This window comes from Pleurodeles waltl, chromosome 6 (assembly GCF_031143425.1).
Source record: "Pleurodeles waltl isolate 20211129_DDA chromosome 6, aPleWal1.hap1.20221129, whole genome shotgun sequence".
NCBI classification, from domain to species: Eukaryota; Metazoa; Chordata; class Amphibia; order Caudata; family Salamandridae; genus Pleurodeles; species Pleurodeles waltl.
The window spans coordinates 1,686,682,265-1,686,707,179 of record NC_090445.1 but is presented as its reverse complement, the minus strand read 5'-3'; the positions used below and the strand labels follow the sequence as shown (position 1 = coordinate 1,686,707,179).

At 44.1% G+C, this 24,915-nt stretch overlaps 1 protein-coding gene across 3 annotated transcripts in view; it reads left to right on the top strand.

Annotated features, from left to right (window-relative positions):
* The window catches only part of SCAI (suppressor of cancer cell invasion), a 538,528-nt gene that overhangs the window by 16,469 nt on the left and 497,144 nt on the right, over nucleotides 1-24,915 (top strand). The gene's annotated exons all lie outside the window — the stretch shown is intronic.

Genomic DNA, 24,915 nt, shown 5'->3' with positions numbered 1-24,915 from the left:
CACTACTTAAATGTGTCTTGTGAGGGATCTGTCTCTGATTATAGATGGGTGCAATGGATTTTGGCCATTGCCTTGGGAACAGGACTGCGTTAGCACCACAGATCAAACAAAAGACCTTCTTGCATTTGATGCTAAATACCAGCTCAAATCAGTAGTCACTGATACACCTCAATAAAATGACTACAGTTTATTATAGAATATTTCCAAGCGGCGACTGGAAGTAATTGGAAATTGTAACAGGGATACGCTGCAGTTGGTTTAGTTGCCCAAGACGTAGGCTGGTGTTGTGAGATGTCCATTTGACATTTTGTTGGTCCTTCAAGACAAAGAGGACCTTCTTTGTTCTGGAGTAGAGGACTGAGCCTATGTTCCCGAGCGGTGGCCTGCAGGTTCTCTTCGATACGTACTTCCCCGGCTGCTCTTACTAAGGTCAATGATGAAGCTTGCTTCTTCTTTTGTTCTTTCTGTGTTTATCAACTCAGTGTGGACCGATCAACTTTTCCAAGCCTAGTGTCTTCAGACTGTGAGAATTGTCTCTTCTTGGTTTTGAGAAATATAGGGCCAGATGTATCATTTTTCCTAATAGCGACTACCTAATTGTGATTTTCTGCGAATCACAATTAGGTAATCGATATTTGAATGTATGAAACTCAAGGAGTTCATTTAGCGATTCCCAACGGCTTGCAAATCGACCTACCTCATTAATATTCATGAGGTAGGTTGCAATTCGCGACCCATTGTTAATGGCTACAATCTTAGGGATGGTGGACTGCTGGGCTCAGCTGTCCACCATGTCTGTGATTGCTTTTAAATAAAGCATTTTTTTTTTTTTTTAATGCAGCCCGTTTTCCTTTTAGGAAAACTAGATGCGTTTAAAAAAGAAAAATTAAAAGTTTTCTTTTCATTTTTTAATAGTAGCCAGTGGTCCCACGTGCCTGCTCTTAAATTTTTTTTTGCATTCATTCACAAAGGGGAAGGGAACCCCAAGGGAATTTGTAAATAGGTTACCACCTACTTGAACTAGGTGGTAAATGTGACTGCTGGGATTCGGTATTAGGAAGGGACATCCTTGACACGCCCCTTCCCAATACCGAATTTGTATTTAGTCGCAAATCCAATTTGGATTCGGTAACAAGTTACCGAATCTCAAATTGAGATTCATACATACCAAAATGCATTTTTGCAACGGCAAAAATGCGTGATACATCTGGTCCATAGTGCTTTAGACTCCGTTAGACAAAAGCTGCAGTTTGCTGTTAATTTCACAGTTTTCTTGAAAACCTTTAATCTAAAGCCACTTATTTCTCTTTCTTGCACCACAATTGAAACCTTTGTAAATGTGACCTAGATTCACTGCCAGATTTGTAAGTTGACCTGTTGCAGCAGTTGTTAGGCTCGATACGTTCTTCGGATGTGCTGACTTGGTGCAAATATTAAATCAGTTTACGTGCAGCTAAGTTTCAGATGACTAATTTGTACAGATATTTGGCTCATGTTCATCTCTTTTAGATACCCTAGGAGCTGTTTTTTCGATTCTTCTTGTTGCATTATTATATTTTGCAGTACAATTGGTATTTTAACTCCCCATATCTCCAGGCAGCGGCGGACTTTGTTACACCCTGTGCAATATTTGATTGCTATGCTCAAGATATGTATATTCGCATCAAGTTCTAATAGGATACATTTTACCCTGAATCCACTTTGCCATTATTTTGATTTCCAGTCTTTTCAGTTTTACTTTTACATACCACTGGTCTTTTTCTTCCACAGCAAATTGAAACTTAATCGTGCTTTATAAATGAAATGTGACATAATGACTTGAAGATCCAAGATTAGCAACTGAATATGTGAATATAAACCACCCTGTTGGTAGACACATGCTTGGGTGCTAAAGCTTTCCCTTGGGTAGCAACATTTTTCCGCCTGTATTTAATGCCCTAGGTTGAGACCCTTACATTTAAAAAAGAACCCTGTTATTTAAGCCTAGTTCTGCCAATTTGCCTTGAAAAGTACTTTTGAAAGTAATACAAACCCAGCAGGACAGTGGCCAAGTAAGATGGTTTTGTGATGGTAGTCTTGCTTGCCAGATTTGACACAGGTGTTTTACCTCCATGGAGGTGGACAGCAGCTAACACTGGCATCATTTGATAGCCATTGCAGATAATGTTTGGTAAAAGGTGACCTTTGATTGCAGGTAGAGTCCGATGACGCGCAGCTTTGAGCTTGTGGCAGCTCTTGAACAGAGAATCATGCACCTTGGGATGGGGATGTGTTTCTTGCTGGACACACCACCACTCTAACAAGAGTTACTGCAGTATTTACAAATGGAATACTTGCACCTGTGTGTCCCTGGTGCATGCAGCATGCAATCGCTTGCACACGCAACATTTGATTTACTGTGGAGTGCAGTGTCTCTTTGAGAAGCCGCGTTGGATTGCAGGTGTCTGAAATGTTTGATTACATATGCATGCATCTGTTAATCATGGGCTCGGGAAGTGTTTGATTAGGGATAACTTGAGATCCCACATGTGTGCAGCGTTTGATCTTGACCAGCATTTGATCATCGGGTTATCATGTCATCACAGGCATCATTTGAAAGTGGGATGGACATGTGCGAGTGTTTGCATCTGCTGATGGTCATCATGGCAGCAGCAGGAATGCTGGAGTGTGTATTAGCAAGGTTGGGTAACAATTAATCACAGGCTGCTTTTGCTTGCTGGGTCTCAGACTGCAGCTCAAATGGTTACCAGCTCAGCATCCCCTTTTGCATTCAGGGCATGCGCCACTCACCCTGACATCTGAGGACAGGTCTCTGAGGAAGTGGTCCGGCTCCAAACTTATGGCAGGAGCTCTTCAGAATTCATTGCTTTGAATGGGTTTTATTTTGGCCGGGCTTATCATGCCCTGAGCCGTTTGCATTGAGAGGTTGAGGAGGGCATACAAGTGATCAGTAATTTTTTTTATGGCTGGCGGCCCAAAGGTCCACCTCAAGAAACATAGACTTGCTACGGAGGTCTGAGAATAAGGCCGCAGGACTTTGCTTGAAGTTGAGAGTGCTACCATGTGGAGCACATCAACTTCCTTTCTCGTGCCTGGACGTGATCATCCCTGTATCTTGGTCTGAAATGATTCCACATCACTTTTAAGAACTGGTGTGTACTTTACAAGAGATCACCATAGGCCATTTTGCTGACTTGATTCACTGGAACTTCTGCAGGCATGGTCATGATGTGTGCATGAAGACTAGAGAAATCGAGTATGAATAAGAGAATTTTGGACAGATACAGCACACCAGTTTGTGGGAACAAACATACAGTAAGTTGAAGACTCTTCTAGATTTTATCAGTTTACGGTGAATTGTAAGTTAGACGTGTGCGTAGCTCCCCTTTTTATTTTTATACCTTTCATATGTCAGGGGAGATTGATTAGCATATGCAATCTCCCTATCCCTCAACAAATTATGTTTGGCTTTTCAAAGCTTGGAGTCCTGGCTTGCAGTGTGCAATGCTTTGTTATGGGACTACTCCAATGAATGTTTGTAACATTTTATTGTGAGTGTGGGCAGCAGTTAACAAGTACCATTGTTTGATCGGGGGTATGAGGTATAGAATCATTGGTAGTGTTTGATCAGGAGCATGTGGTGATTTATCTTGGTTGCGTGCATTGTTGAAATAAGGGCTGAGTTGAATAGCGAATGAGAGCAGTATTTGATTGTAGACTTAGAGCCTGCATGCAAGGTAGGATCACAGGTGGTATTTGATCACAAGGGTATGCACAGTTGAGTCTTTGGTACCTTTGATTGAGGTTGTAGACAGTATGCGCACATGATTCCATGCAGTTATTTAAAGTGTTTGCATGTATTTGTTTTACAACATGTAGCGTGTAATTGCAAGTGTGCACAGAGGTTGATTGTGGTTGCACGCGCCATAGGATTCTATTGTTGCCACGTGGTATAGATTGATCATGGTTTGTGTTTAATCCCGGTTGTTTGCAGCGTAACATAGTGTGGGTCTGCTTTGTAGACACACAAACAGTGCTTCTCAGTCTGGGTCTGAGAATCATTTGATGGTTGCTGATGACACTGTTTGTGGGATGAGGTACTGTTGGAACAGTGGTGTTGGTGAAGGCCTGGATGCTGTTTCCTAGTAGGGATAGTGTGAGAAGGTAGCCTCTTTCTAGCCTTGTTACCCCCACTTTTGGCCTGTTTGTGAGTGTATGTCAGGGTGTTTGTCACTGTTTTCACTGTCTCACTGGGATCCTGATAGCCAGGCCTCAGTGCTCATAGTGAAAACACTATGTTTTCAGTATGTTTGTTATGTGTCACTGGGATCCTGCTGGTCAGGACCCCAGTGCTCATAGGTTTGTGGCCTATATGTATGTGTCACTGGGACCCTGTCACACAGGGCCCCAGTTCTCATAGGTGTGCATGTATATGTTCCCTGTGTGGTGCCTAACTGTCTCACTGAGGCTCTGCTAACCAGAACCTCAGTGGTTATGCTCTCTCATTTCTTTCCAAATTGTCACTAACAGGCTAGTGACCATTTTTACCAATTTACATTGGCTTACTGGAACACCCTTATAATTCCCTAGTATATGGTACTGAGGTACCCAGGGTATTGGGGTTCCAGGAGATCCCTATGGGCTGCAGCATTTCTTTTGCCACCCATAGGGAGCTCTGACAATTCTTACACAGGCCTGCCACTGCAGCCTGAGTGAAATAACGTCCACGTTATTTCACAGCCATTTTACACTGCACTTAAGTAACTTATAAGTCACCTATATGTCTAACCTTTACCTGGTAAAGGTTAGGTGCAAAGTTACTTAGTGTGAGGGCACCCTGGCACTAGCCAAGGTGCCCCCACATTGTTCAGAGCCAATTCCCTGAACTTTGTGAGTGCGGGGACACCATTACACGCGTGCACTACATATAGGTCACTACCTATATGTAGCTTCACCATGGTAACTCCGAATATGGCCATGTAACATGTCTATGATCATGGAATTGCCCCCTCTATACCATCCTGGCATAGTTGGCACAATCCCATGATCCCAGTGGTCTGTAGCACAGACCCTGGTACTGCCAAACTGCCCTTCCTGGGGTTTCACTGCAGCTGCTGCCAACCCCTCAGACAGGCAGCTGCCCTCCTGGGGTCCAGCCAGGCCTGGCCCAGGATGGCAGAACAAAGAACTTCCTCTGAGAGAGGGTGTGACACCCTCTCCCTTTGGAAAATGGTGTGAAGGCAGGGGAGGAGTAGCCTCCCCCAGCCTCTGGAAATGCTTTGTTGGGCACAGAGGTGCCCAATTCTGCATAAGCCAGTCTACACCGGTTCAGGGACCCCTTAGCCCCTGCTCTGGCGCGAAACTGGACAAAGGAAAGGGGAGTGACCACTCCCCTGACCTGCACCTCCCCTGGGAGGTGTCCAGAGCTCCTCCAGTGTGCTCCAGACCTCTGCCATCTTGGAAACAGAGGTGCTGCTGGCACACTGGACTGCTCTGAGTGGCCAGTGCCACCAGGTGACGTCAGAGACTCCTGCTGATAGGCTCCTTCAGGTCTTAGTAGCCTATCCTCTCTCCTAAGTAGCCAAACCCTCTTTTCTGGCTATTTAGGGTCTCTGTCTCTGGGGAAACTTTAGATAACGAATGCATGAGCTCAGCCGAGTTCCTCTGCATCTCTCTCTTCACCTTCTGATAAGGAATCGACTGCTGACCGCGCTGGAAGCCTGCAAACCTGCAACATAGTAGCAAAGACGACTACTGCAACTCTGTAACGCTGATCCTGCCGCCTTCTCGACTGTTTTCCTGCTTGTGCATGCTGTGGGGGTAGCCTGCCTCCTCTCTGCACCAGAAGCTCCGAAGAAATCTCCCGTGGGTCGACGGAATCTTCCCCCTGCAACCGCAGGCACCAAAAAGCTGCATTACCGGTCCCTTGGGTCTCCTCTCAGCACGACAAGCGAGGTCCCTCGAATCCAGCGACTCTGTCCAAGTGACCCCCACAGTCCAGTGACTCTTCAGCCCAAGTTTGGTGGAGGTAAGTCCTTGCCTCACCTCGCTGGGCTGCATTGCTGGGAACCGCGACTTTGCAGCTACTCCGGCCCCTGTGCACTTCCGGCGGAAATCCTTTGTGCACAGCCAAGCCTGGGTCCACGGCACTCTAACCTGCATTGCACGACTTTCTAAGTTGGTCTCTGGCGACGTGGGACTCCTTTGTGCAACTTCGGCGAGCACCGTTTCACGCATCCTCGTAGTGCCTGTTTCTGGCACTTCTCCGGGTGCTACCTGCTTCAGGGAGGGCTCTTTGTCTTGCTCGACGTCCCCTCTCTCTTCAGGTCCAATTTGCGACCTCCTGGTTCCTCATGGGCCCCGGCAGCGTCCAAAAACGCCAAACGCACGATTTGCAGCTAGCAAGGCTTGTTGGCGTTCTTTCGGCGGGAAAACACTTCTGCACGACTCTCCAAGGCGAGAGGGATCCGTCCACCAAAGGGGAAGTCTCTAGCCCTTTTCGTTCCTGCAGAAACCTCAGCTTCTTCTGTCCAGTAGAAGCTTCTTTGCACCCGCAGCTGGCATTTCCTGGGCATCTGCCCATCTCCGACTTGCTTGTGACTTTTGGACTTGGTCCCCTTGTTCCACAGGTATCCTAGATTGGAAATCCACAGTTGTTGCATTGCTGGTTTGTGTCTTTCCTGCATTATTCCTCTAACACGACTACTTTGTCCTTAGGGGAACTTTAGTGCACTTTGCACTCACTTTTCAGGGTCTTGGGGAGGGTTATTTTTCTAACTCTCACTATTTCCTAATAGTCCCAGCGACCCTCTACAAGGTCACATAGGTTTGGGGTCCATTCGTGGTTCACATTCCACTTTTGGGGTATATGGTTTTTGTTGCCCCTATCCCTATGTTTCCCCATTGCATCCTATTGTAACTATACATTGTTTGCACTGTTTTCTAAGACTATACTGCATATTTTTGCTATTGTGTATATATAACTTGTGTATATTTCCTATCCTCTCACTGAGGGTACACTCTAAGATACTTTGGCATATTGTCATAAAAATAAAGTACCTTTATTTTTAGTATAACTGTGTATTGTGTTTTCTTATGATATTGTGCATATGACACTAAGTGGTACTGTAGTAACTTCACACGTCTCCTAGTTCAGCCTAAGCTGCTCTGCTAAGCTACCATTATCTATCAGCCTAAGCTGCTAGACACCCTATACACTAATAAGGGATAACTGGGCCTGGTGCAAGGTGCAAGTACCCCTTGGTACTCACTACAAGCCAGTCCAGCCTCCTACATTGTTTGTGCAGTGGTGGGATAAGTGCTTGAGACTACTTACCACTCTTGTCATTGTACTTTTCATAAGAGAAAAATATACAAAACAAGGTCAGTGTATATACACATAGCCAAAAAGTTTTGCATTTCCTCTTTTTCACTCTTTTCTAAGTGCTGAAAAGTACCTCTAAACTTTCAAAAAGTTCTTAAAAGTTTAAAAAGTTTTTTTCTGTCTTTCCAAAAAGTTCTGAAAACTTTTTTCTCTTTTTCTATCACTTTAACTCTCTCTAAAAATGTCTGGCACAGGCCAAAGTGTTGATCTGTCCAAACTTGCATATGACAACCTTAGCTGGAAAAGAGCAAGGAGTCTCTGTATAGAGAGAGGTTTGAGTGTAGGGAAGAATCCTTCCTTGGAACTGTTACTTAACATGCTTAGAGAACAGGATAAGGCCATAGGTGCCTCATCTGTTGAAAAAGTACCTAATAGTTCTCAATCTGATTCAGGGACTCCCCCAGGAAAAGATGCAGGAAAGAAACTTCCTAGCCTGCCCATTACTAGACAATCTAGCATAGATGGTAATGATGATGAGCCACACCATATAAATAGTGTGGTCTCACACCATAGCAAAAGCATTTATTCTCACCATACTGGTAGTAATGTTTCTGTAAACCAAGCTGTTAGGGTGGCTTCTGTAAGGGACAGGTCTCCTTCTGTTCATTCCCATCATAGCTCTGTTTCTAGAAATGTCCCTCCCACCAACCCTGATGACAGAATGTTAGAGAGGGAACTCAATAAGTTGAGGGTGGAACAAACCAGACTGAAGCTTAAAAAGCAACAGCTGGATTTGGATAGACAGTCTTTTGAATTAGAGAAGGAAAGACAGAAGTTGGGTTTAGATACCCATGGTGGCAGCAGCAGTATTCCCCATAGTCATCCTGCAAAAGAGCATGATTCCAGGAATCTGCACAAGATAGTTCCCCCGTATAAGGAGGGGGATGACATTAACAAGTGGTTTGCTGCACTTGAGAGGGCCTGTGTTGTACAGGATGTCCCTCAAAGGCAGTGGGCTGCTATCCTATGGCTATCATTTAGTGGAAAAGGTAGGGATAGGCTCCTTACTGTGAAAGAAAATGATGCCAATAACTTTACAGTTCTTAAGAATGCACTCCTGGATGGTTATGGCTTAACCACTGAACAGTACAGGATAAAGTTCAGAGAGACCAAAAAGGAGTCTTCACAAGACTGGGTTGATTTCATTGACCATTCAGTGAAGGCCTTGGAGGGGTGGTTACATGGCAGTAAAGTTACTGATTATGAAAGCCTGTATAACACAATCCTGAGAGAGCATATACTTAATAATTGTGTGTCTGATTTGTTGCACCAGTACCTGGTAGACTCTGATCTGACCTCTCCCCAAGAATTGGGAAAGAAGGCAGACAAATGGGTCAGAACAAGGGTGAACAGAAAAGTTCATACAGGGGGTGACAAAGATGGCAATAAGAAGAAAGATGGTGAAAAATCTCAAGATAAGCATGGGGATAAGGGTAAAACCAAAGATCCCACTTCAAATCTTAAACACTCTTCAGAGGGTGGGGATAAAACAAATTCTTCCTCTTCTTCCCAACCTGCACACATTAAAAAGCCTTGGTGCTTTGTGTGTAAAAACAGAGGCCATAGGCCAGGGGATAAGTCCTGTCCAGGTAAACCCCCTGAGCCTACCACCACTAATACATCAAGCTCTAGTGCCCCTAGCAGTAGTGGTACTAGTGGTGGGACTGCTGGCAACAGTCAAGCAAAGGGTGTAGTTGGGTTCACTTATGGGTCCATAGTGGAAACTGATGTAATCAGTCCCAAGACAGTTTCTGTCACACCTAGTGGCACTGGCCTTGCCACACTGGCTGCTTGTCCCCTTACAATGGATAAGTACAGGCAGACAGTTTCAATAAATGGTGTTGAGGCCTTGGCCTACAGGGACACAGGTGCCAGTTTCACTTTGGTGACTGAAAACCTAGTGCACCCTGATCAACACATCATTGGACAACAGTATAAGATTATTGATGTCCATAACTCCACTAAGTTTCTTCCCTTAGCTATAATTCAGTTTAGTTGGGGTGGAGTTACGGGCCCTAAGCAGGTGGTGGTATCACCTAGCTTACCTGTAGACTGTCTCTTAGGTAATGACCTAGAGGCCTCAGGTTGGGCTGATGTAGAGTTTTATGCCCATGCAGCCATGCTGGGCATCCCTGAGGAATTGTTCCCTCTCATTTCTACTGAAATGAAAAAGCAAAGGAGAGAAGGCCTGAAAACTCAGGATCCCTCTCCATCAACAGGTAAAAAGGGTATCACAGTATCCCCTAACCACCCTACCATTTAGGATACCATTCCTGTGGTGGGAGAAACCTCTCCTGGGGTGGCACCTGTTCCAAGGGAATCATCAGCTGGCAAAGCTGGACTCCCTGATGTAGAAGTACCTCTCTGTGGGATAACTAACATTGGTGACAAAAAGAGCACCATTTTGGTTAACATGGAGCATCCCTCCAACCCTCCCAGAGAAACTTTAGTGCAGAAACCCTGCACTGCCTCACAACACTTAGGACAGCATCCCTGCCCTAGTGTGGAGCTCATAGGACAGCATCCCTGCCCTGCTCCAACTCAAGAGAAACAGCATCCCTGTTCTCTCTTCCAGCCAAATGGACAAAGTTTTTGCCCAGCTATGGCTTTATTGAGACAGCATCCCTGTCTGGCATTTCCATCACTACAAATAGGTTCAGTGGACAATTCCCACTGCTCTAAACTAAAACTTACTGATAGAAACTCTGAAAATACATCTTCACATTGTTGCTTAGCTAAAAAACTTCAAACAGGGTGGTTTACATCCCCACAGGGAAGTAACCATATAGTGGATGATAAAGGGAGTAACCAGTCTATTGCAGAGCTACTCTCTACTTATCACCACTTAGACAATAAAGTCTCAACTGGCCAAGGTTAGCCTTATTGTCCTTCGTTTGGGGGGGGGTTGTGTGAGAAGGTAGCCTCTTTCTAGCCTTGTTACCCCCACTTTTGGCCTGTTTGTGAGTGTATGTCAGGGTGTTGGTCACTGTTTTCACTGTCTCACTGGGATCCTGATAGCCAGGCCTCAGTGCTCATAGTGAAAACACTATGTTTTCAGTATGTTTGTTATGTGTCACTGGGATCCTGCTGGTCAGGACCCCAGTGCTCATAGGTTTGTGGCCTATATGTATGTGTCACTGGGACCCTGTCACACAGGGCCCCAGTGCTCATAGGTGTGCATGTATATGTTCCCTGTGTGGTGCCTAACTGTCTCACTGAGGCTCTGCTAACCAGAACCTCAGTGGTTATGCTCTCTCATTTCTTTCCAAATTGTCACTAACAGGCTAGTGACCATTTTTACCAATTTACATTGGCTTACTGGAACACCCTTATAATTCCCTAGTATATGGTACTGAGGTACCCAGGGTATTGGGGTTCCAGGAGATCCCTATGGGCTGCAGCATTTCTTTTGCCACCCATAGGGAGCTCTGACAATTCTTACACAGGCCTGCCACTGCAGCCTGAGTAAAATAACGTCCACGTTATTTCACAGCCATTTTACACTGCACTTAAGTAACTTATAAGTCACCTATATGTCTAACCTTTACCTGGTAAAGGTTAGGTGCAAAGTTACTTAGTGTGAGGGTAACCTGGCACTAGCCAAGGTGCCCCCACATTGTTCAGAGCCAATTCCCTGAACTTTGTGAGTGCGGGGACACCATTACACGCGTGCACTACATATAGGTCACTACCTATATGTAGCTTCACCATGGTAACTCCGAATATGGCCATGTAACATGTCTATGATCATGGAATTGCCCCCTCTATACCATCCTGGCATAGTTGGCACAATCCCATGATCCCAGTGGTCTGTAGCACAGACCCTGGTACTGCCAAACTGCCCTTCCTGGGGTTTCACTGCAGCTGCTGCTGCTGCCAACCCCTCAGGCAGGCAGCTGCCCTCCTGGGGTCCAGCCAGGCCTGGCCCAGGATGGCAGAACAAAGAACTTCCTCTGAGAGAGGGTGTGACACCCTCTCCCTTTGGAAAATGGTGTGAAGGCAAGGGAGGAGTAGCCTCCCCCAGCCTCTGGAAATGCTTTGTTGGGCACAGAGGTGCCCAATTCTGCATAAGCCAGTCTACACCGGTTCAGGGACCCCTTAGCCCCTGCTCTGGCGCGAAACTGGACAAAGGAAAGGGGAGTGACCACTCCCCTGACCTGCACCTCCCCTGGGAGGTGTCCAGAGCTCCTCCAGTGTGCTCCAGACCTCTGCCATCTTGGAAACAGAGGTGCTGCTGGCACACTGGACTGCTCTGAGTGGCCAGTGCCACCAGGTGACGTCAGAGACTCCTGCTGATAGGCTCCTTCAGGTGTTAGTAGCCTATCCTCTCTCCTAAGTAGCCAAACCCTCTTTTCTGGCTATTTAGGGTCTCTGTCTCTGGGGAAACTTTAGATAACGAATGCATGAGCTCAGCCGAGTTCCTCTGCATCTCTCTCTTCACCTTCTGATAAGGAATCGACTGCTGACCGCGCTGGAAGCCTGCAAACCTGCAACATAGTAGCAAAGACGACTACTGCAACTCTGTAACGCTGATCCTGCCGCCTTCTCGACTGTTTTCCTGCTTGTGCATGCTGTGAGGGTAGCCTGCCTCCTCTCTGCACCAGAAGCTCCGAAGAAATCTCCCGTGGGTCGACGGAATCTTCCCCCTGCAACCGCAGGCACCAAAAAGCTGCATTACCGGTCCCTTGGGTCTCCTCTCAGCACGACAAGCGAGGTCCCTCGAATCCAGCGACTCTGTCCAAGTGACCCCCACAGTCCAGTGACTCTTCAGCCCAAGTTTGGTGGAGGTAAGTCCTTGCCTCACCTCGCTGGGCTGCATTGCTGGGAACCGCGACTTTGCAGCTACTCCGGCCCCTGTGCACTTCCGGCGGAAATCCTTTGTGCATAGCCAAGCCTGGGTCCACGGCACTCTAACCTGCATTGCACGACTTTCTAAGTTGGTCTCTGGCGACGTGGGACTCCTTTGTGCATCTTCGGCGAGCACCGTTTCACGCATCCTCGTAGTGCCTGTTTCTGGCACTTCTCCGGGTGCTACCTGCTTCAGGGAGGGCTCTTTGTCTTGCTCGACGTCCCCTCTCTCTTCAGGTCCAATTTGCGACCTCCTGGTCCCTCCTGGGCCCCGGCAGCGTCCAAAAACGCCAAACGCACGATTTGCAGCTAGCAAGGCTTGTTGGCGTTCTTTCGGCGGGAAAACACTTCTGCACGACTCTCCAAGGCGAGAGGGATCCGTCCACCAAAGGGGAAGTCTCTAGCCCTTTTCGTTCCTGCAGAAACCTCAGCTTCTTCTGTCCAGTAGAAGCTTCTTTGCACCCGCAGCTGGCATTTCCTGGGCATCTGCCCATCTCCGACTTGCTTGTGACTTTTGGACTTGGTCCCCTTGTTCCACAGGTATCCTAGATTGGAAATCCACAGTTGTTGCATTGCTGGTTTGTGTCTTTCCTGCATTATTCCTCTAACACGACTACTTTGTCCTTAGGGGAACTTTAGTGCACTTTGCACTCACTTTTCAGGGTCTTGGGGAGGGTTATTTTTCTAACTCTCACTATTTCCTAATAGTCCCAGCGACCCTCTACAAGGTCACATAGGTTTGGGGTCCATTTGTGGTTCACATTCCACTTTTGGGGTATATGGTTTGTGTTGCCCCTATCCCTATGTTTCCCCATTGCATCCTATTGTAACTATACATTGTTTGCACTGTTTTCTAAGACTATACTGCATATTTTTGCTATTGTGTATATATATCTTGTGTATATTTCCTATCCTCTCACTGAGGGTACACTCTAAGATACTTTGGCATATTGTCATAAAAATAAAGTACCTTTATTTTTAGTATAACTGTGTATTGTGTTTTCTTATGATATTGTGCATATGACACTAAGTGGTACTGTAGTAACTTCACACGTCTCCTAGTTCAGCCTAAACTGCTCTGCTAAGCTACCATTATCTATCAGCCTAAGCTGCTAGACACCCTATACACTAATAAGGGATAACTGGGCCTGGTGCAAGGTGCAAGTACCCCTTGGTACTCACTACAAGCCAGTCCAGCCTCCTACAGATAGGCATTGTACTGATGGTGCGACCGGGTTGGCGGATTTGAGCAACACTGCAAGTGCAGATAAATTACAGGAATGTGCAGTGCTTGATCTGAGCCTTGGCACCTTTTGGATCCCAACACAATTTGTTCATAACTGTGTACAACAGTGTGATCACGGTTGAAGGGATTGAAAGAAGACTTGTTTTGTACATGAATACATAATTTGGGTTTCAATTACAGCTTCCAGCAAGTCTTCTTTCTTGCGTGTCTCCAGTTCTGATCACGTCCACACACCACAACAGCTTGTTATTTATCCTTTAATTTGCTACCTTTGGCACAGCCAACCACGCCACACCTTTGTACACGTTGAATGTCTTTGGGTATTGAATGAGGTTGAATGTTGCATGGCCCTCCTTCTAGTTCTTCAAAGGAATCGCATTATCTAATGGTGCATTGCGAGTACTGTTTCCACCCCACATCCCTCTGTAGGGGTCTGACTGGGCTTCATCCTCTGTGGCCTTCTAGTTACTGTGAGCACCCCCCTCTCTCCGAGGATCATTGCTTCTGCCGTAGGATATGTCAGTGAGGCTCAATTCAACATCTCAGACATTTGTCTTTTGCCTTTCTCTCTGGGTGGATGGTGACCGACTCCTCGTACTAAACCCAGCACAGATTGAGATGTTCTGCATTCTGCCATCATTTGCTCCCACAACCATCCCTTTCTTCTTCTCTTTTAACCACCCAGTGTTCCTACAACCTTTACCTCTTTACAATAGTGAATTGAAATTTGGAACAGTCTCGTCTGCCACCTCTGCCTCTTGCAGTTACTAATCTTCCCCCAAGTTAGCCCCTTTTTCTGCTATGCTTCGCAGTCCTTTGTGCTTAGTCAATGATCTAAAGTTACTTCGGCACTCAACAAATTCTTCAGCCTCACTCCCTGTATCCGGATCACCAAACCATCCAAGATGTGTGCTGCTCACCTACACCACCTTCTGTACAATATTGTGATAGTAATAATATTTCAGTCCATTAACGTTCCAGTTTCATAGGCCCCAATAAGGCTCAGCAGCCAATCTAACGCTAGTCCCACAGTTTGGCTTCTTTCGATCGCAATCACTTTGCAACCTTTCTAAGCTTAGCCCTCCATGTGCACCTAACCTGTTCCCGCCACTAAAACACCCGCTCTCTCTTCATCTGATCATCCAACTCTCTCAGTGCTTTAAACCCTTAAAAGGAGCCTGCAGTTGCAACTCACAATGACATGTCAAAGCTAAAGGTGTCTAAAGAAAAATGTGTTCTTCACTCAGGAGAAGGGCCTTCACTTCCCCTAGGTCCAAAGTTGATGAAATCAGCTGAAAACACTCAAGGTGCCTTTAGCTAGATGATTGGGTTTTGCCATCAGGTCACATCTCAACTTTCAAAAACACACTGGAAAGCTGTTCAAATCTGGTACCTTCGAGCTTCACATGTGCAGAACAGATAAGTCAGAGGTCACCTTGAATGACTTCAGACTGGTGGTTCACCCTACGATGCTATCACATCTGGATGGAGGCAATAAAATCACAGCAGGTTTGCTGAAAATGCTGGCTCCACTGAAATCCACAAAGGATAGCCCACTAGACAACCGGTGCCAAACAAGCCTTTGCAATGTAATACCTCTCGCATATTTTGAACAAGTTAAATGTCATCTTTTGACAAAAACGTCCAGGTGCAAAAACAAAAGCAAACATGAGAAGAAACTGACAAATGACGACCTGGCAAAATAAGAGAAAGTTAGCTTTAAAAAATAAAACCTTGCAATTTTGTGCCTGGTAGGCACGTTTTTGCCCATCACCTGTCTTCTGTTTGCGGGGGACTCGAGGTAAAAAACACTTAGAACTATTAGCGTTGTAAACTCCTAACCGGACTTTTCTTGCCACATTAAATGGAGAAAAGAAAAGCGAGCGCGTGATCGCGCTGCGAAATAAAGAGAAAAAGTAGTCCAGAAACCATACGGAAAACATGGAGCCTGGTATGTTTCCAGTAGTTTACCGGTGCTCTCGAGGAGAGCTAAACACCGGAAAAGCCATACATTTGCATGCCTTTCACGAATGAAAACAAGCGGATTTTAAAAGGCAAGCCCACAAACCAATGAAAGTTACTGACGTAACATGGGCGTAGTTAAAATCCCCCTAAAGAGAGATTAGAAGAGGAACGGGGCGCTTTGCGCTCGTCCCTAGCAACAGATAGTACCTCGATCACATCGAGAGCAGCTGACGTGCACTCATTAAGTTGCATTAATTAGTGCTGGATCCATAGAGAGGAACGGAAATTATGCCAGGCATGCCTTGACGAATTACGAGGCTGTAAAGAAGAGTGCCATGCAAACCAACAAATGGTGAATGACAGGTGGTCTCCAAGCTTTGTACTGAGCACAGCATAGTCTTGCAAGCAAGATGCATGCACTAGTGCATGCACTCGCAGTCTCGACCCTAAAAAGCAGTTACCATCGTACACGGTTAACCCTATTGACTTCGTTTGTTAGGTAGTATCCAATTGAAAATTTGTTATATCACTTACAAGGCAGTGTTTCCCACCTAGTCTGCAAATTGGCATGAAAAGCTGACAGTTGCCAGAGGCTCATGCAACAGAAGAAAGAGATCCATATTGTTTGTGGAAGTACAGAAAGAACAGGAACAACTCTAAACATGCATTCCTGTGCCCACCCCTCAGGATTGGCTCTCCCTGCCGCAACACGTAAGGCTATGACAAAGGTTTGCGGCACCAGGTCACATACACTGTACTCAGCCAGACAACTTGGCAGTGGTTCACGTCAATTTTCCCTCAGTGATTTGTATTTCTATAGTGACATTTTGTCTCCTGGCGAGTGGTTAGATCACATTTGCACCAAAAACCGTGCAAAAATGTTTTGCGCAAGTTGGTAACTACACATAACCTTTTAAGGTGCGTAACTCTGAGTGGCACGCATGCAGCCTTGTCCAGCACTGTGGAATGTTTTGTGTTTTATCCCTAATCTTCTGGAAAATATTCTAAATAAACCTTATTTAGGGCAGGGAGTAACTGAGAAGCTGCCATAAAACTACAGCTTGACCGTCCACCCCAGTTCAATAAATCATGACCAACAAACTTGCCTGTGTCCTGCCCTCAGATTGGCAAATACTTTTAACTTTAGGTTGTTTTCTAGTGCTTTCTCCACATTCAGTTTCACCATGACATGTAATGCTAAAAGGACCTAATTTATGTATGTATTTATCAACATTTATTTGTTCTCATCTTATTTGTATTCCTGAATCTGTAATTTTATTTTTAAAAAATAGTATATTTGTGCATTTTGTTTAATTGATATATGTACACTCCCACTTCGGTGCTTGTAAGGTGTTAGTGTGCTGTTTAGTTATACACAGTAAGGGATTACCCTCACGTGAAAACATTCAGCATTGCAGTCCGCTCACGTGCATATCTGCACCTGTTAAAAAAAACTCCCATTACAGTCAACATGTGGAGGTAGTGCCCTGGCGGTCATGCTTGACAGCATAGAGAGAAACTCTAAAGAAGATTTAATTTATGTATTTTCCATTTTTTTAAATAAATACAGACATAGAATGTTTTCTGCCTGTATTTTGTGTGCATACTTAAGTAAAAATGGAGAACCATAAGTTAAGTTAAACCAGTTTCCTTAAGGACAAAGGATGGTGGAGGAACTAGTGGTCCCTCTCTCACTGACATACTCTTTTAAACCTGAATGGGTTTTTATTTATTTTTACTTGTAACACACACTCTACCTTCCAAATGTTATCTAGTAATGAGTAAGTTCAGGGACAAGCCAGCAGAAAATTTAGAAGATTACCAGAAAAGGCAGCTTTTTGATGCTTTCCGCTTGAACAGTGTCTTAAGTCCTCTTCTAGATTCCCTGACAAAACGGTGGCTTCTTCAAGTAGTCACTTTGCCACCCTGAATAGGATAGGATGAATGGTATCATGATGAAAGGGGTCCAGTGTCTCCTTGAGAGGGTCCCCAACAGGAGGAAAACCGCACAAAGAGGAATAAAACTCCTTCGCAGGCCTATGACTCTTGACTGGAGCTGAAGCTTAGAGAGCAGCTGGGCACCAAACTCCTCCTGAGGAACAGGAGGGAGAAAAGAGCCAGGCCAAATTCCAGAAGTAGAGTGAGTAGAAAGTTCCAGCCGCAAGGAGTAAAGTCAAGGACAACAAAGGCAGCAAGAAGACAAAGAATGCAAGAAAAAAAATGAGGGAAGATTATACTGCACGATGTATCCCTCACTAAAAAATGATCTCCTTATTTATGGTTCTAACCTGAACTGACATCAGAGGGAAAAGGCCTTATTTCATCTTGGATTGGGATCCTGCTTGGAAAAAGCATATCATAAGGCTTGACCTTTCCCTCATTCAGGAACCATGGTGGTTCCTTGGACAGCAAACAAGAAGACCAGGTTTGGCATCTTTCACCCAGCACTGCCTTCCGTGATCCTGCTACTCACCATTTTACGCTTGTATTCTGGACCGCTTGTGTAACGCCCGTCCAGCTGATCTCGAGCACAGAGAAATCAGGCTGGTCCCTGCAGCTGGGATGCTTAGCCATGCTCAGGTGCGGAGCCTCTAAATGCACCGCCTGAGAACACAAATAATGGTTCTTCCTTCTTGGCCCTCACAGGCCTTCCAGTTCTCAACCCCATTCTCAGCACAGACATAATATTATTCCTTAATTGAAGTGATAGACAATTCCATGGTCGAGAACCCAGCACAAGGAGTCTGCTGCCCCCTGGAATCCACAGTTGGTGCTGGGAACCATCCACAAAGGTTAGTCTCCTTGGTGCGAGAGGCGATTAAGGCAGTTAAGATTTGAGATTGGTTGTGGTACCCCCATTCGGGTTGTCCCCTTCAGTGTCTTGTCTGCGGCATTAAATAGGGTTTTTATTCAAGCAAAACCCCTCGGGGGGTGCCCGTCAGACATTGCAGCGCCAGTCTGACGAGGAGCTGTCCGATAATGAAGCATGACACCAAATATGGTGTGTGAGGACTATTGCTCCTGATTATCAGGACCCTTTCTCTTTCCTTCTCTTTCAATTTCGGAACAGTGTACCACATCATATTAGTACGTTGTTGGGAGGGTGTACACTGGACCGCCCAATCCTCCTCTCTTACCCCCCTCTTTTTTCAAAGAAATTTTATTCAAGCATGTACATTTTAATGTATTCAGGGACTTGATCTTGGTTCTTGGCTAAACCTTGACTTTTTGGAGGTTAATAGAGTGTGGAGAAGGGGAGGACACCCCCTACATCACATATCCACAGTGGATAGTCTAATATCAATAGCAGTACTAAATATTCAGCTTTTTGTGAGAAAAAGTACAGGAACAGAAATGTCTCCCTAACTTATCAGTGAGTTCAGTCAACTCTGCAATGTGTCCCTGTGGAGACACTTGCTGGATTTTTTTTAGCACTTAAGTAAATTGGATTCTCCTAATTATTACTTTGTACTGCTATTATGTCCATAGAAGTTTGGAAACTGCTGCCTCAGAAACTCTCCATTTCTTGCTGGTTTTTCCTTAAAATGTGGCTATGCGCTCCGCTCCGTTATCCAGATGGGACTGCCTCTGGCAAGAGCTCTTTTGTTGATTTGTTTTCTGCTAATTGTCCTCATTATCATTTTAATTACGCTGCATTTTGTTCCAGAGAGCAGTGCAAAATTGAATTGCATACATACAAGTTACATATATTAAAACCTCTCAGCGAATCTCAGATACTTTTGAACTAGTTGTTCTTCTCAAATATGACTGTTGGAGGAATGCTTATTACGGTCTCTAGTGTCGAGGAACCTCTAGTCGTTCAATAGAAAACTGCAAAATGACGGAATTAGAAAAAAAGCTTTTTGATTTCCAAATTGAACGCGGTTACTTTTGAGTTTCAGATTTGTGTTCCTTTAAGGGTAAAGTATCTACCTACCTTCTGTGGCAGTCTAATATATTTTTTTGATGTCCCAATATTTTGAGGCAGGGGCAAGGAGTTTCAGGAGCCAATTATCTGGACTGAGCAAAGCTGGGTGAAATCTGTGGTTGGTAATCCATGCGATGCCCACTAAGCGATTGAGAGCTTGATGAATATTATGCAGCCTACAAATAAGCAGGGTAATTTGGATGCACTTGCATCCTGTTAAGGATGCTAGCTGTAATACAGGGAGAGGGCTAGAGGAAATTGTGGTGATCCACCCAGATGTTAGAGGTGGAGCCTACAATGTAGGGTTTATGTTCTTAGAGAGGAAAGCCTTTATAAATCTTGTATATTTGTTGAGGTGACCTTTTACCAACAGGCCCGTTTTGTGGCTTTTATAATGTCTGTAAGTGAAGATAGAAGGATGAACTGAACATTTCTTATATTTGGATTCCTCCAAAGGAACATGATAACAGTTGGAAATATAACCACGACTGTAGTTTGCATAACTCTCAAAGATAGGTTTAATTCATAACAACTTGGACGTGCCACCATTCTATGGTGCATTTTAAAAGCTGATCCAACGTACATCTCAATTTAAGATCAGCAGATCATGCCTTTTTGACCTGCATTAGCATTTCAGCCAATGCAAGCGAAACATGTGACGACCATTAAGAGTCTTGAAGATTAATGCTTGACTTAGATTGGATGTTTTATTTTGTAACAGTCACTGCCAGGTACTTGACTGCTACATTTGACACACTAAATATGTTGTGTTGAATATATATCCCATTTTCTGAGATTTTATTGCTCCTTTGGATGACCAAGTTCGAGTAATTACTAGTTTACTGTTTGAATAGTTCTGCTGCCAATTTCCATTACTGACCACCTGGTCTTGACATGTTGGAACACCTAGCAGCAGCGACTTAATCATTCAGTGTTGGCTCATAATATTTCTAAAATTGGCAACACAGGACCTGGTACAGCAAGAACACAATCTTCTGAGACAAGTCAACAAAAATATATACATATGTAGCACATCTCCAAAATGGACTTACCAAACAGTGGATAGCAAGAACTTCATATAAATACCTACATATAAAGCATATTTATTGGGGTTTGGGGACTACCAGGTTGCTATTTTTAGTTTAGCCCTACTAAGATTTAATCAGGAAGTGGAAATTCAACCAGACTGGTGGCTTGGTGAATATGTTTAACATGATTTTTGACCATGCAATGTGCCAAATGTATTACAACGCATATTCTTTCAATTAGATTTGTAAAGAATTCGATGATTTAACCCTTTTCAAATCTACTTAAAAGAATTACAACGTTTTAATGACATTCCGTCATGCGAATTTATAAAGACACCAAGCTTGTAAATTCATAAGAGATTAACAGTTTTAGCTATGGAAGAATATACATATCTATAAATATATTCCCTGAAAAAAACAAAAGTTTAGGTGATGTTATAGTTGGGTGAAAATGTCAGTTTAAAATGTAACATTTTAAACTCCAGTAAACGCTGAAATTCACCAGTTATAGTTTAATGAGCTAACTAGAATTTATGCCTCCACCATGTCAAGTGTTGTCACCAGTTATGTTATTTAAGATGTCATCAGTGACATCATCAGTTATGCCGTTGAGCATGGCCTGAGTGGTACAGTTTGTGAGGTCACAAGCAGCCCACGGTGGAAGTACAGTACAGTAAACTATAACCAGTGGATTATACTGTTTTTTTGTTTTTGTTTAAAAAGTTAATATGTAACAAACATTTCTACCTAACTAAAATGCCACTTTAACCTTTGTTTGTTTTAGTAAATTTCTGAAATTTTTTAAAATGTAAAGTTAGATATTATTCCCATAACTAATTATAATGTCACGTTAACCTTTGTTTTTTAAGCACATTTCTGGGGTATTTTTTTTTTACAGCAAGTAAGTTAGCGGTGGAGTGGCACACACGAAATAGCCTGTGACCTGGCCCTGCACCCACTCCCCAACAGGCAGCCAACCACCCACCTTGCACAGTCTTTGGCTAGGCCTAGTTTGAAGTTGAATGCCCAACACCCCGCTGGTTGAAGGAGGCTTTATTGCAGAGTGCAACGCCTCTGCCCTAACCAGGCTGTTTGTCTGACAGTACATTATGGTCAAGCCACTACACAGCATTGAACCTTATTTGCAATTGGTGATGTCCAATTACCATCGACGACTACCCAACCTATTTTAATTTGGGTATTTTTCATTAATGTGCATACGTAGAAACCTCTCAGTTTACGATACTGTGCACATTGTGCTCATCTGCCCGAGATTTAATTCTCTTCGATATAGATCCCATCCCACATTTCTTTTTGTTTACATTTTCCTGGTTCTCTGAGATCACAATTAATGTTGGACAGGTAGAGTGGGAGGGGCAGTTTGGGACCTACCCACACAAGAAAGGTGGTCTGGGTACTTTTGCACTGCCCACTTATGGTATTCTTTAAACATTTACACAAAACTTGGACCGAGTACGTGTCCTGTAATTTCTAAATGACCAATAAGAGAAATAGCCTACCCAGCCAATTACAATGCTTTCTTTTTTAAATTCCCACTCCCAAGGCACTCCTGAGGGATCAACTGTTAATATACCTCTATTTTTTTTACCTTAATTTCTCCAAAACAACTGAACGGATTTACACTGAATCTGAGTAAAGATAAAGCTTTCTGCCAAATTTGGTGCAATTCTGTTCGGCTGGTTTTTCTGTATTGTTGTCTAATTTTCTTTACCGAAATCGCATTAGGAAACTGTGTTACAGGACCACTCTCTTCAGCCTGATAAGGAAAGAGCTGAGGTGGATGAACTTTTTTTGGGAAGTTTTGTGAAGATTTGCTGAAGAGCGGCAAAGTTATTAGCAAACAAAAAAGGTTTTTCCTATGGAAAGTCTGACCTAACTGTAACTACTCAGTGGTGACTGTCACTGTGTAATGTGTGTGTGTATGTATATAATAGATATATTCACTGAAAACAACAAAGTTTAAAGTGACGTTATAGTAAGGCGTTGAAATGAGATAAGAACTAACGTTTAGAAACTGAAACCCCTGAAGTTTCCCAATTGTAGTTTTGTAAAGTAACTATAACTTGCGCCTCCGCCATGCACTGCTTATGAGCTCACATATCACTTTACACATTACATGTTGAATGAAATAACTGATGATATCACTGATTAATTCTCGAAGGATGTCACTTTTGTTATTCAGATTATTTAAGCCCATTCCTCTTAATAAAAAAAGCTGTTAGAAAATGGGCTTTAGTAATGTACAGCATTGAGACTCTGTGGTTGGTTATGACTTTGGCGGATGGAAAAGGCCGTCTGCCGAAGGCCAGCCGGTTAGGTTGCAGCCAGTGTGCTGGCTTCGCACAGGCTCCAGTAGGAGTTTCCCACTGGGTCAGAGGGTTGAAATGGTGTTTCCGCCCTCTGGCCCAGCTGGAAACGGCCTAGAGCATTGACGCCAGCTCATAATAGAGCCGGAGGCAATGCTGTAGGGCGTAGGGTGCACCAGCACCCGTCGTGATGTTCACTGTATGCAAAACATCGCAACGGGGCTGGCCAGGGGTGACCCTGCACTGCCCGTGCCAAATGCATGACCTGTGCAGGGGCCCCCCCTGCACCCTGTCTCTGCCAGCCTTTGCATGGGGGTGCTACTGCCGTGCAATTGCTGGCGGAGAAAGGATTCGTAATCCCCAGGGCAGCGCTGCTTGACCGACGAAAACTCGTAATCTGGCGGTGCTGGCAGTCCGTCTGTGGCGCTACTGCCATGGTCATATTATGGCAGTCGGACTGCCACATTGTCAGCGGTCCAACTGCCACTGAAGCCCTCGTAATGACTCCCTCTGTGTGTACACCCGTGGGTGCATAAAATAGAAATCGTGCAAGCCCTGGAGGGAAGTGTTGTGCATGGTGAAAGTCATATATGCCCTTGTTAAATAGTTGTAATAGGGTGCTATAGGAAAATTCTGTGTAACAAGGACGTTTATGAGGTTTAGGTGTATATTTCCAGAACTTCCCTGAAGATTTTGGGGCATTGCAAAGGCATTTTTATATTGTTGACTAATATGTAATACGTCTTGCAGCTCACTGCAGACCAGGGTTTAACTCCCTTGTATCAAGTGGAGTTGCTGGATCGCTTGACCTTGGATCTTAGGTCTTAGTAAATGAATGGAAATTGACTATAATTATTAGACAAGTTAAACCTTAAATTAGTTTTTTCCAGAATTCCACTTAGAGTCTTTTCCTTAAAGCTTTGAACCCAAAGTTGATATCATTGCTATTTTGTAATTTCTCCTAAGTAAATGGATAATATTTCTTATTTGGACATTTTATTAGACTCTGGCATTTATTGGCACTGGTTGATGAAGAGAAACACATTCAATCTTAAGAGAGCTATTTTTAGCCTGAAGGATTTATTGGAGCGATTGTCGTAAAAGCTGGTAAAGATGTATCTTGATATATAAAGCTAAGTGCTTCCCTACTGCTAGTTTTGGGTATGAAATCTGGGGGTATGCAACAACTGCCCCACTCCAGGTTGTGGAGAATACTTTATGAGAGGTCTTTTAAGTGTCGCACAAGATTCTCCCTCAATGATTGTTCATGAGGAGTTGGGCATGAAACATCTCTCAGATCTCATATGGTTGCACCCACATTTACTCAACTTTCGGTATGGGCGATAGAGCTAATGTTAAACAGGCACATTATCAGAGACCATACGGGCTTGGACAATATCCTAACATCCCATGGTAGCGCTATATTAAGACAAATTTTAAAGAGTTTGGAAGACCGGAGCTTTTTCTAGACCCGGACTGCATTATTAAAAAAGATCTGGTCTGGTTGAAATAGGCTTTCTCCCTCAGCAGTGGAGACCAAGGCCTCTGCCCTAACCAAGCTGTCTGTCAGGAAGTACATTATGGTCCAGTCAGTACCCGGAATTGAACCTTATTTGCAATTGGTGATGTCCAGTTACCATCGACGAGTACTGACCTATTTTAGGTTGGGTGATTTTCATCACTTGATTTTCATGAACGGTGCCTGGTACAAAAGTTCAAATCTCCCAGTATGTGTGTGTGACAACCTGTCAGTTTGTGATGCTATGCACATTGTGCTCACCTGCCCAAGAATTAATTAATTCTCTTCTACATAGACTCATTTGGCCTCTCTTGTTCTCTGTGAATTTCAGACAGGTTACCTCTGCATTTTTATACTTGCAGCTTTTATAATTGAGTAATACTTGTTTATATGTGTCTTGGTGTTTAGCGGTTTCCTGTCAATGGAATCCTGATAGCTGGATGTATTATTCTTTGCATATGTATTGGCTTTATCTTTGAAAGATATTGAAATGTATATTTTGTATCATTGTCATATTCTTAGGTTTTGATCTGATTAGTTGTTTATACCTCAACAACTGTTTTATTGCATCAGGTCTTAGTGCACTGTTTGCAGCATTTTCTTATGTATGAATCTGGTTGGTGTTGTACACCTTTATGAATTGTAACGCAAAAGGAAATAATGTTTATGG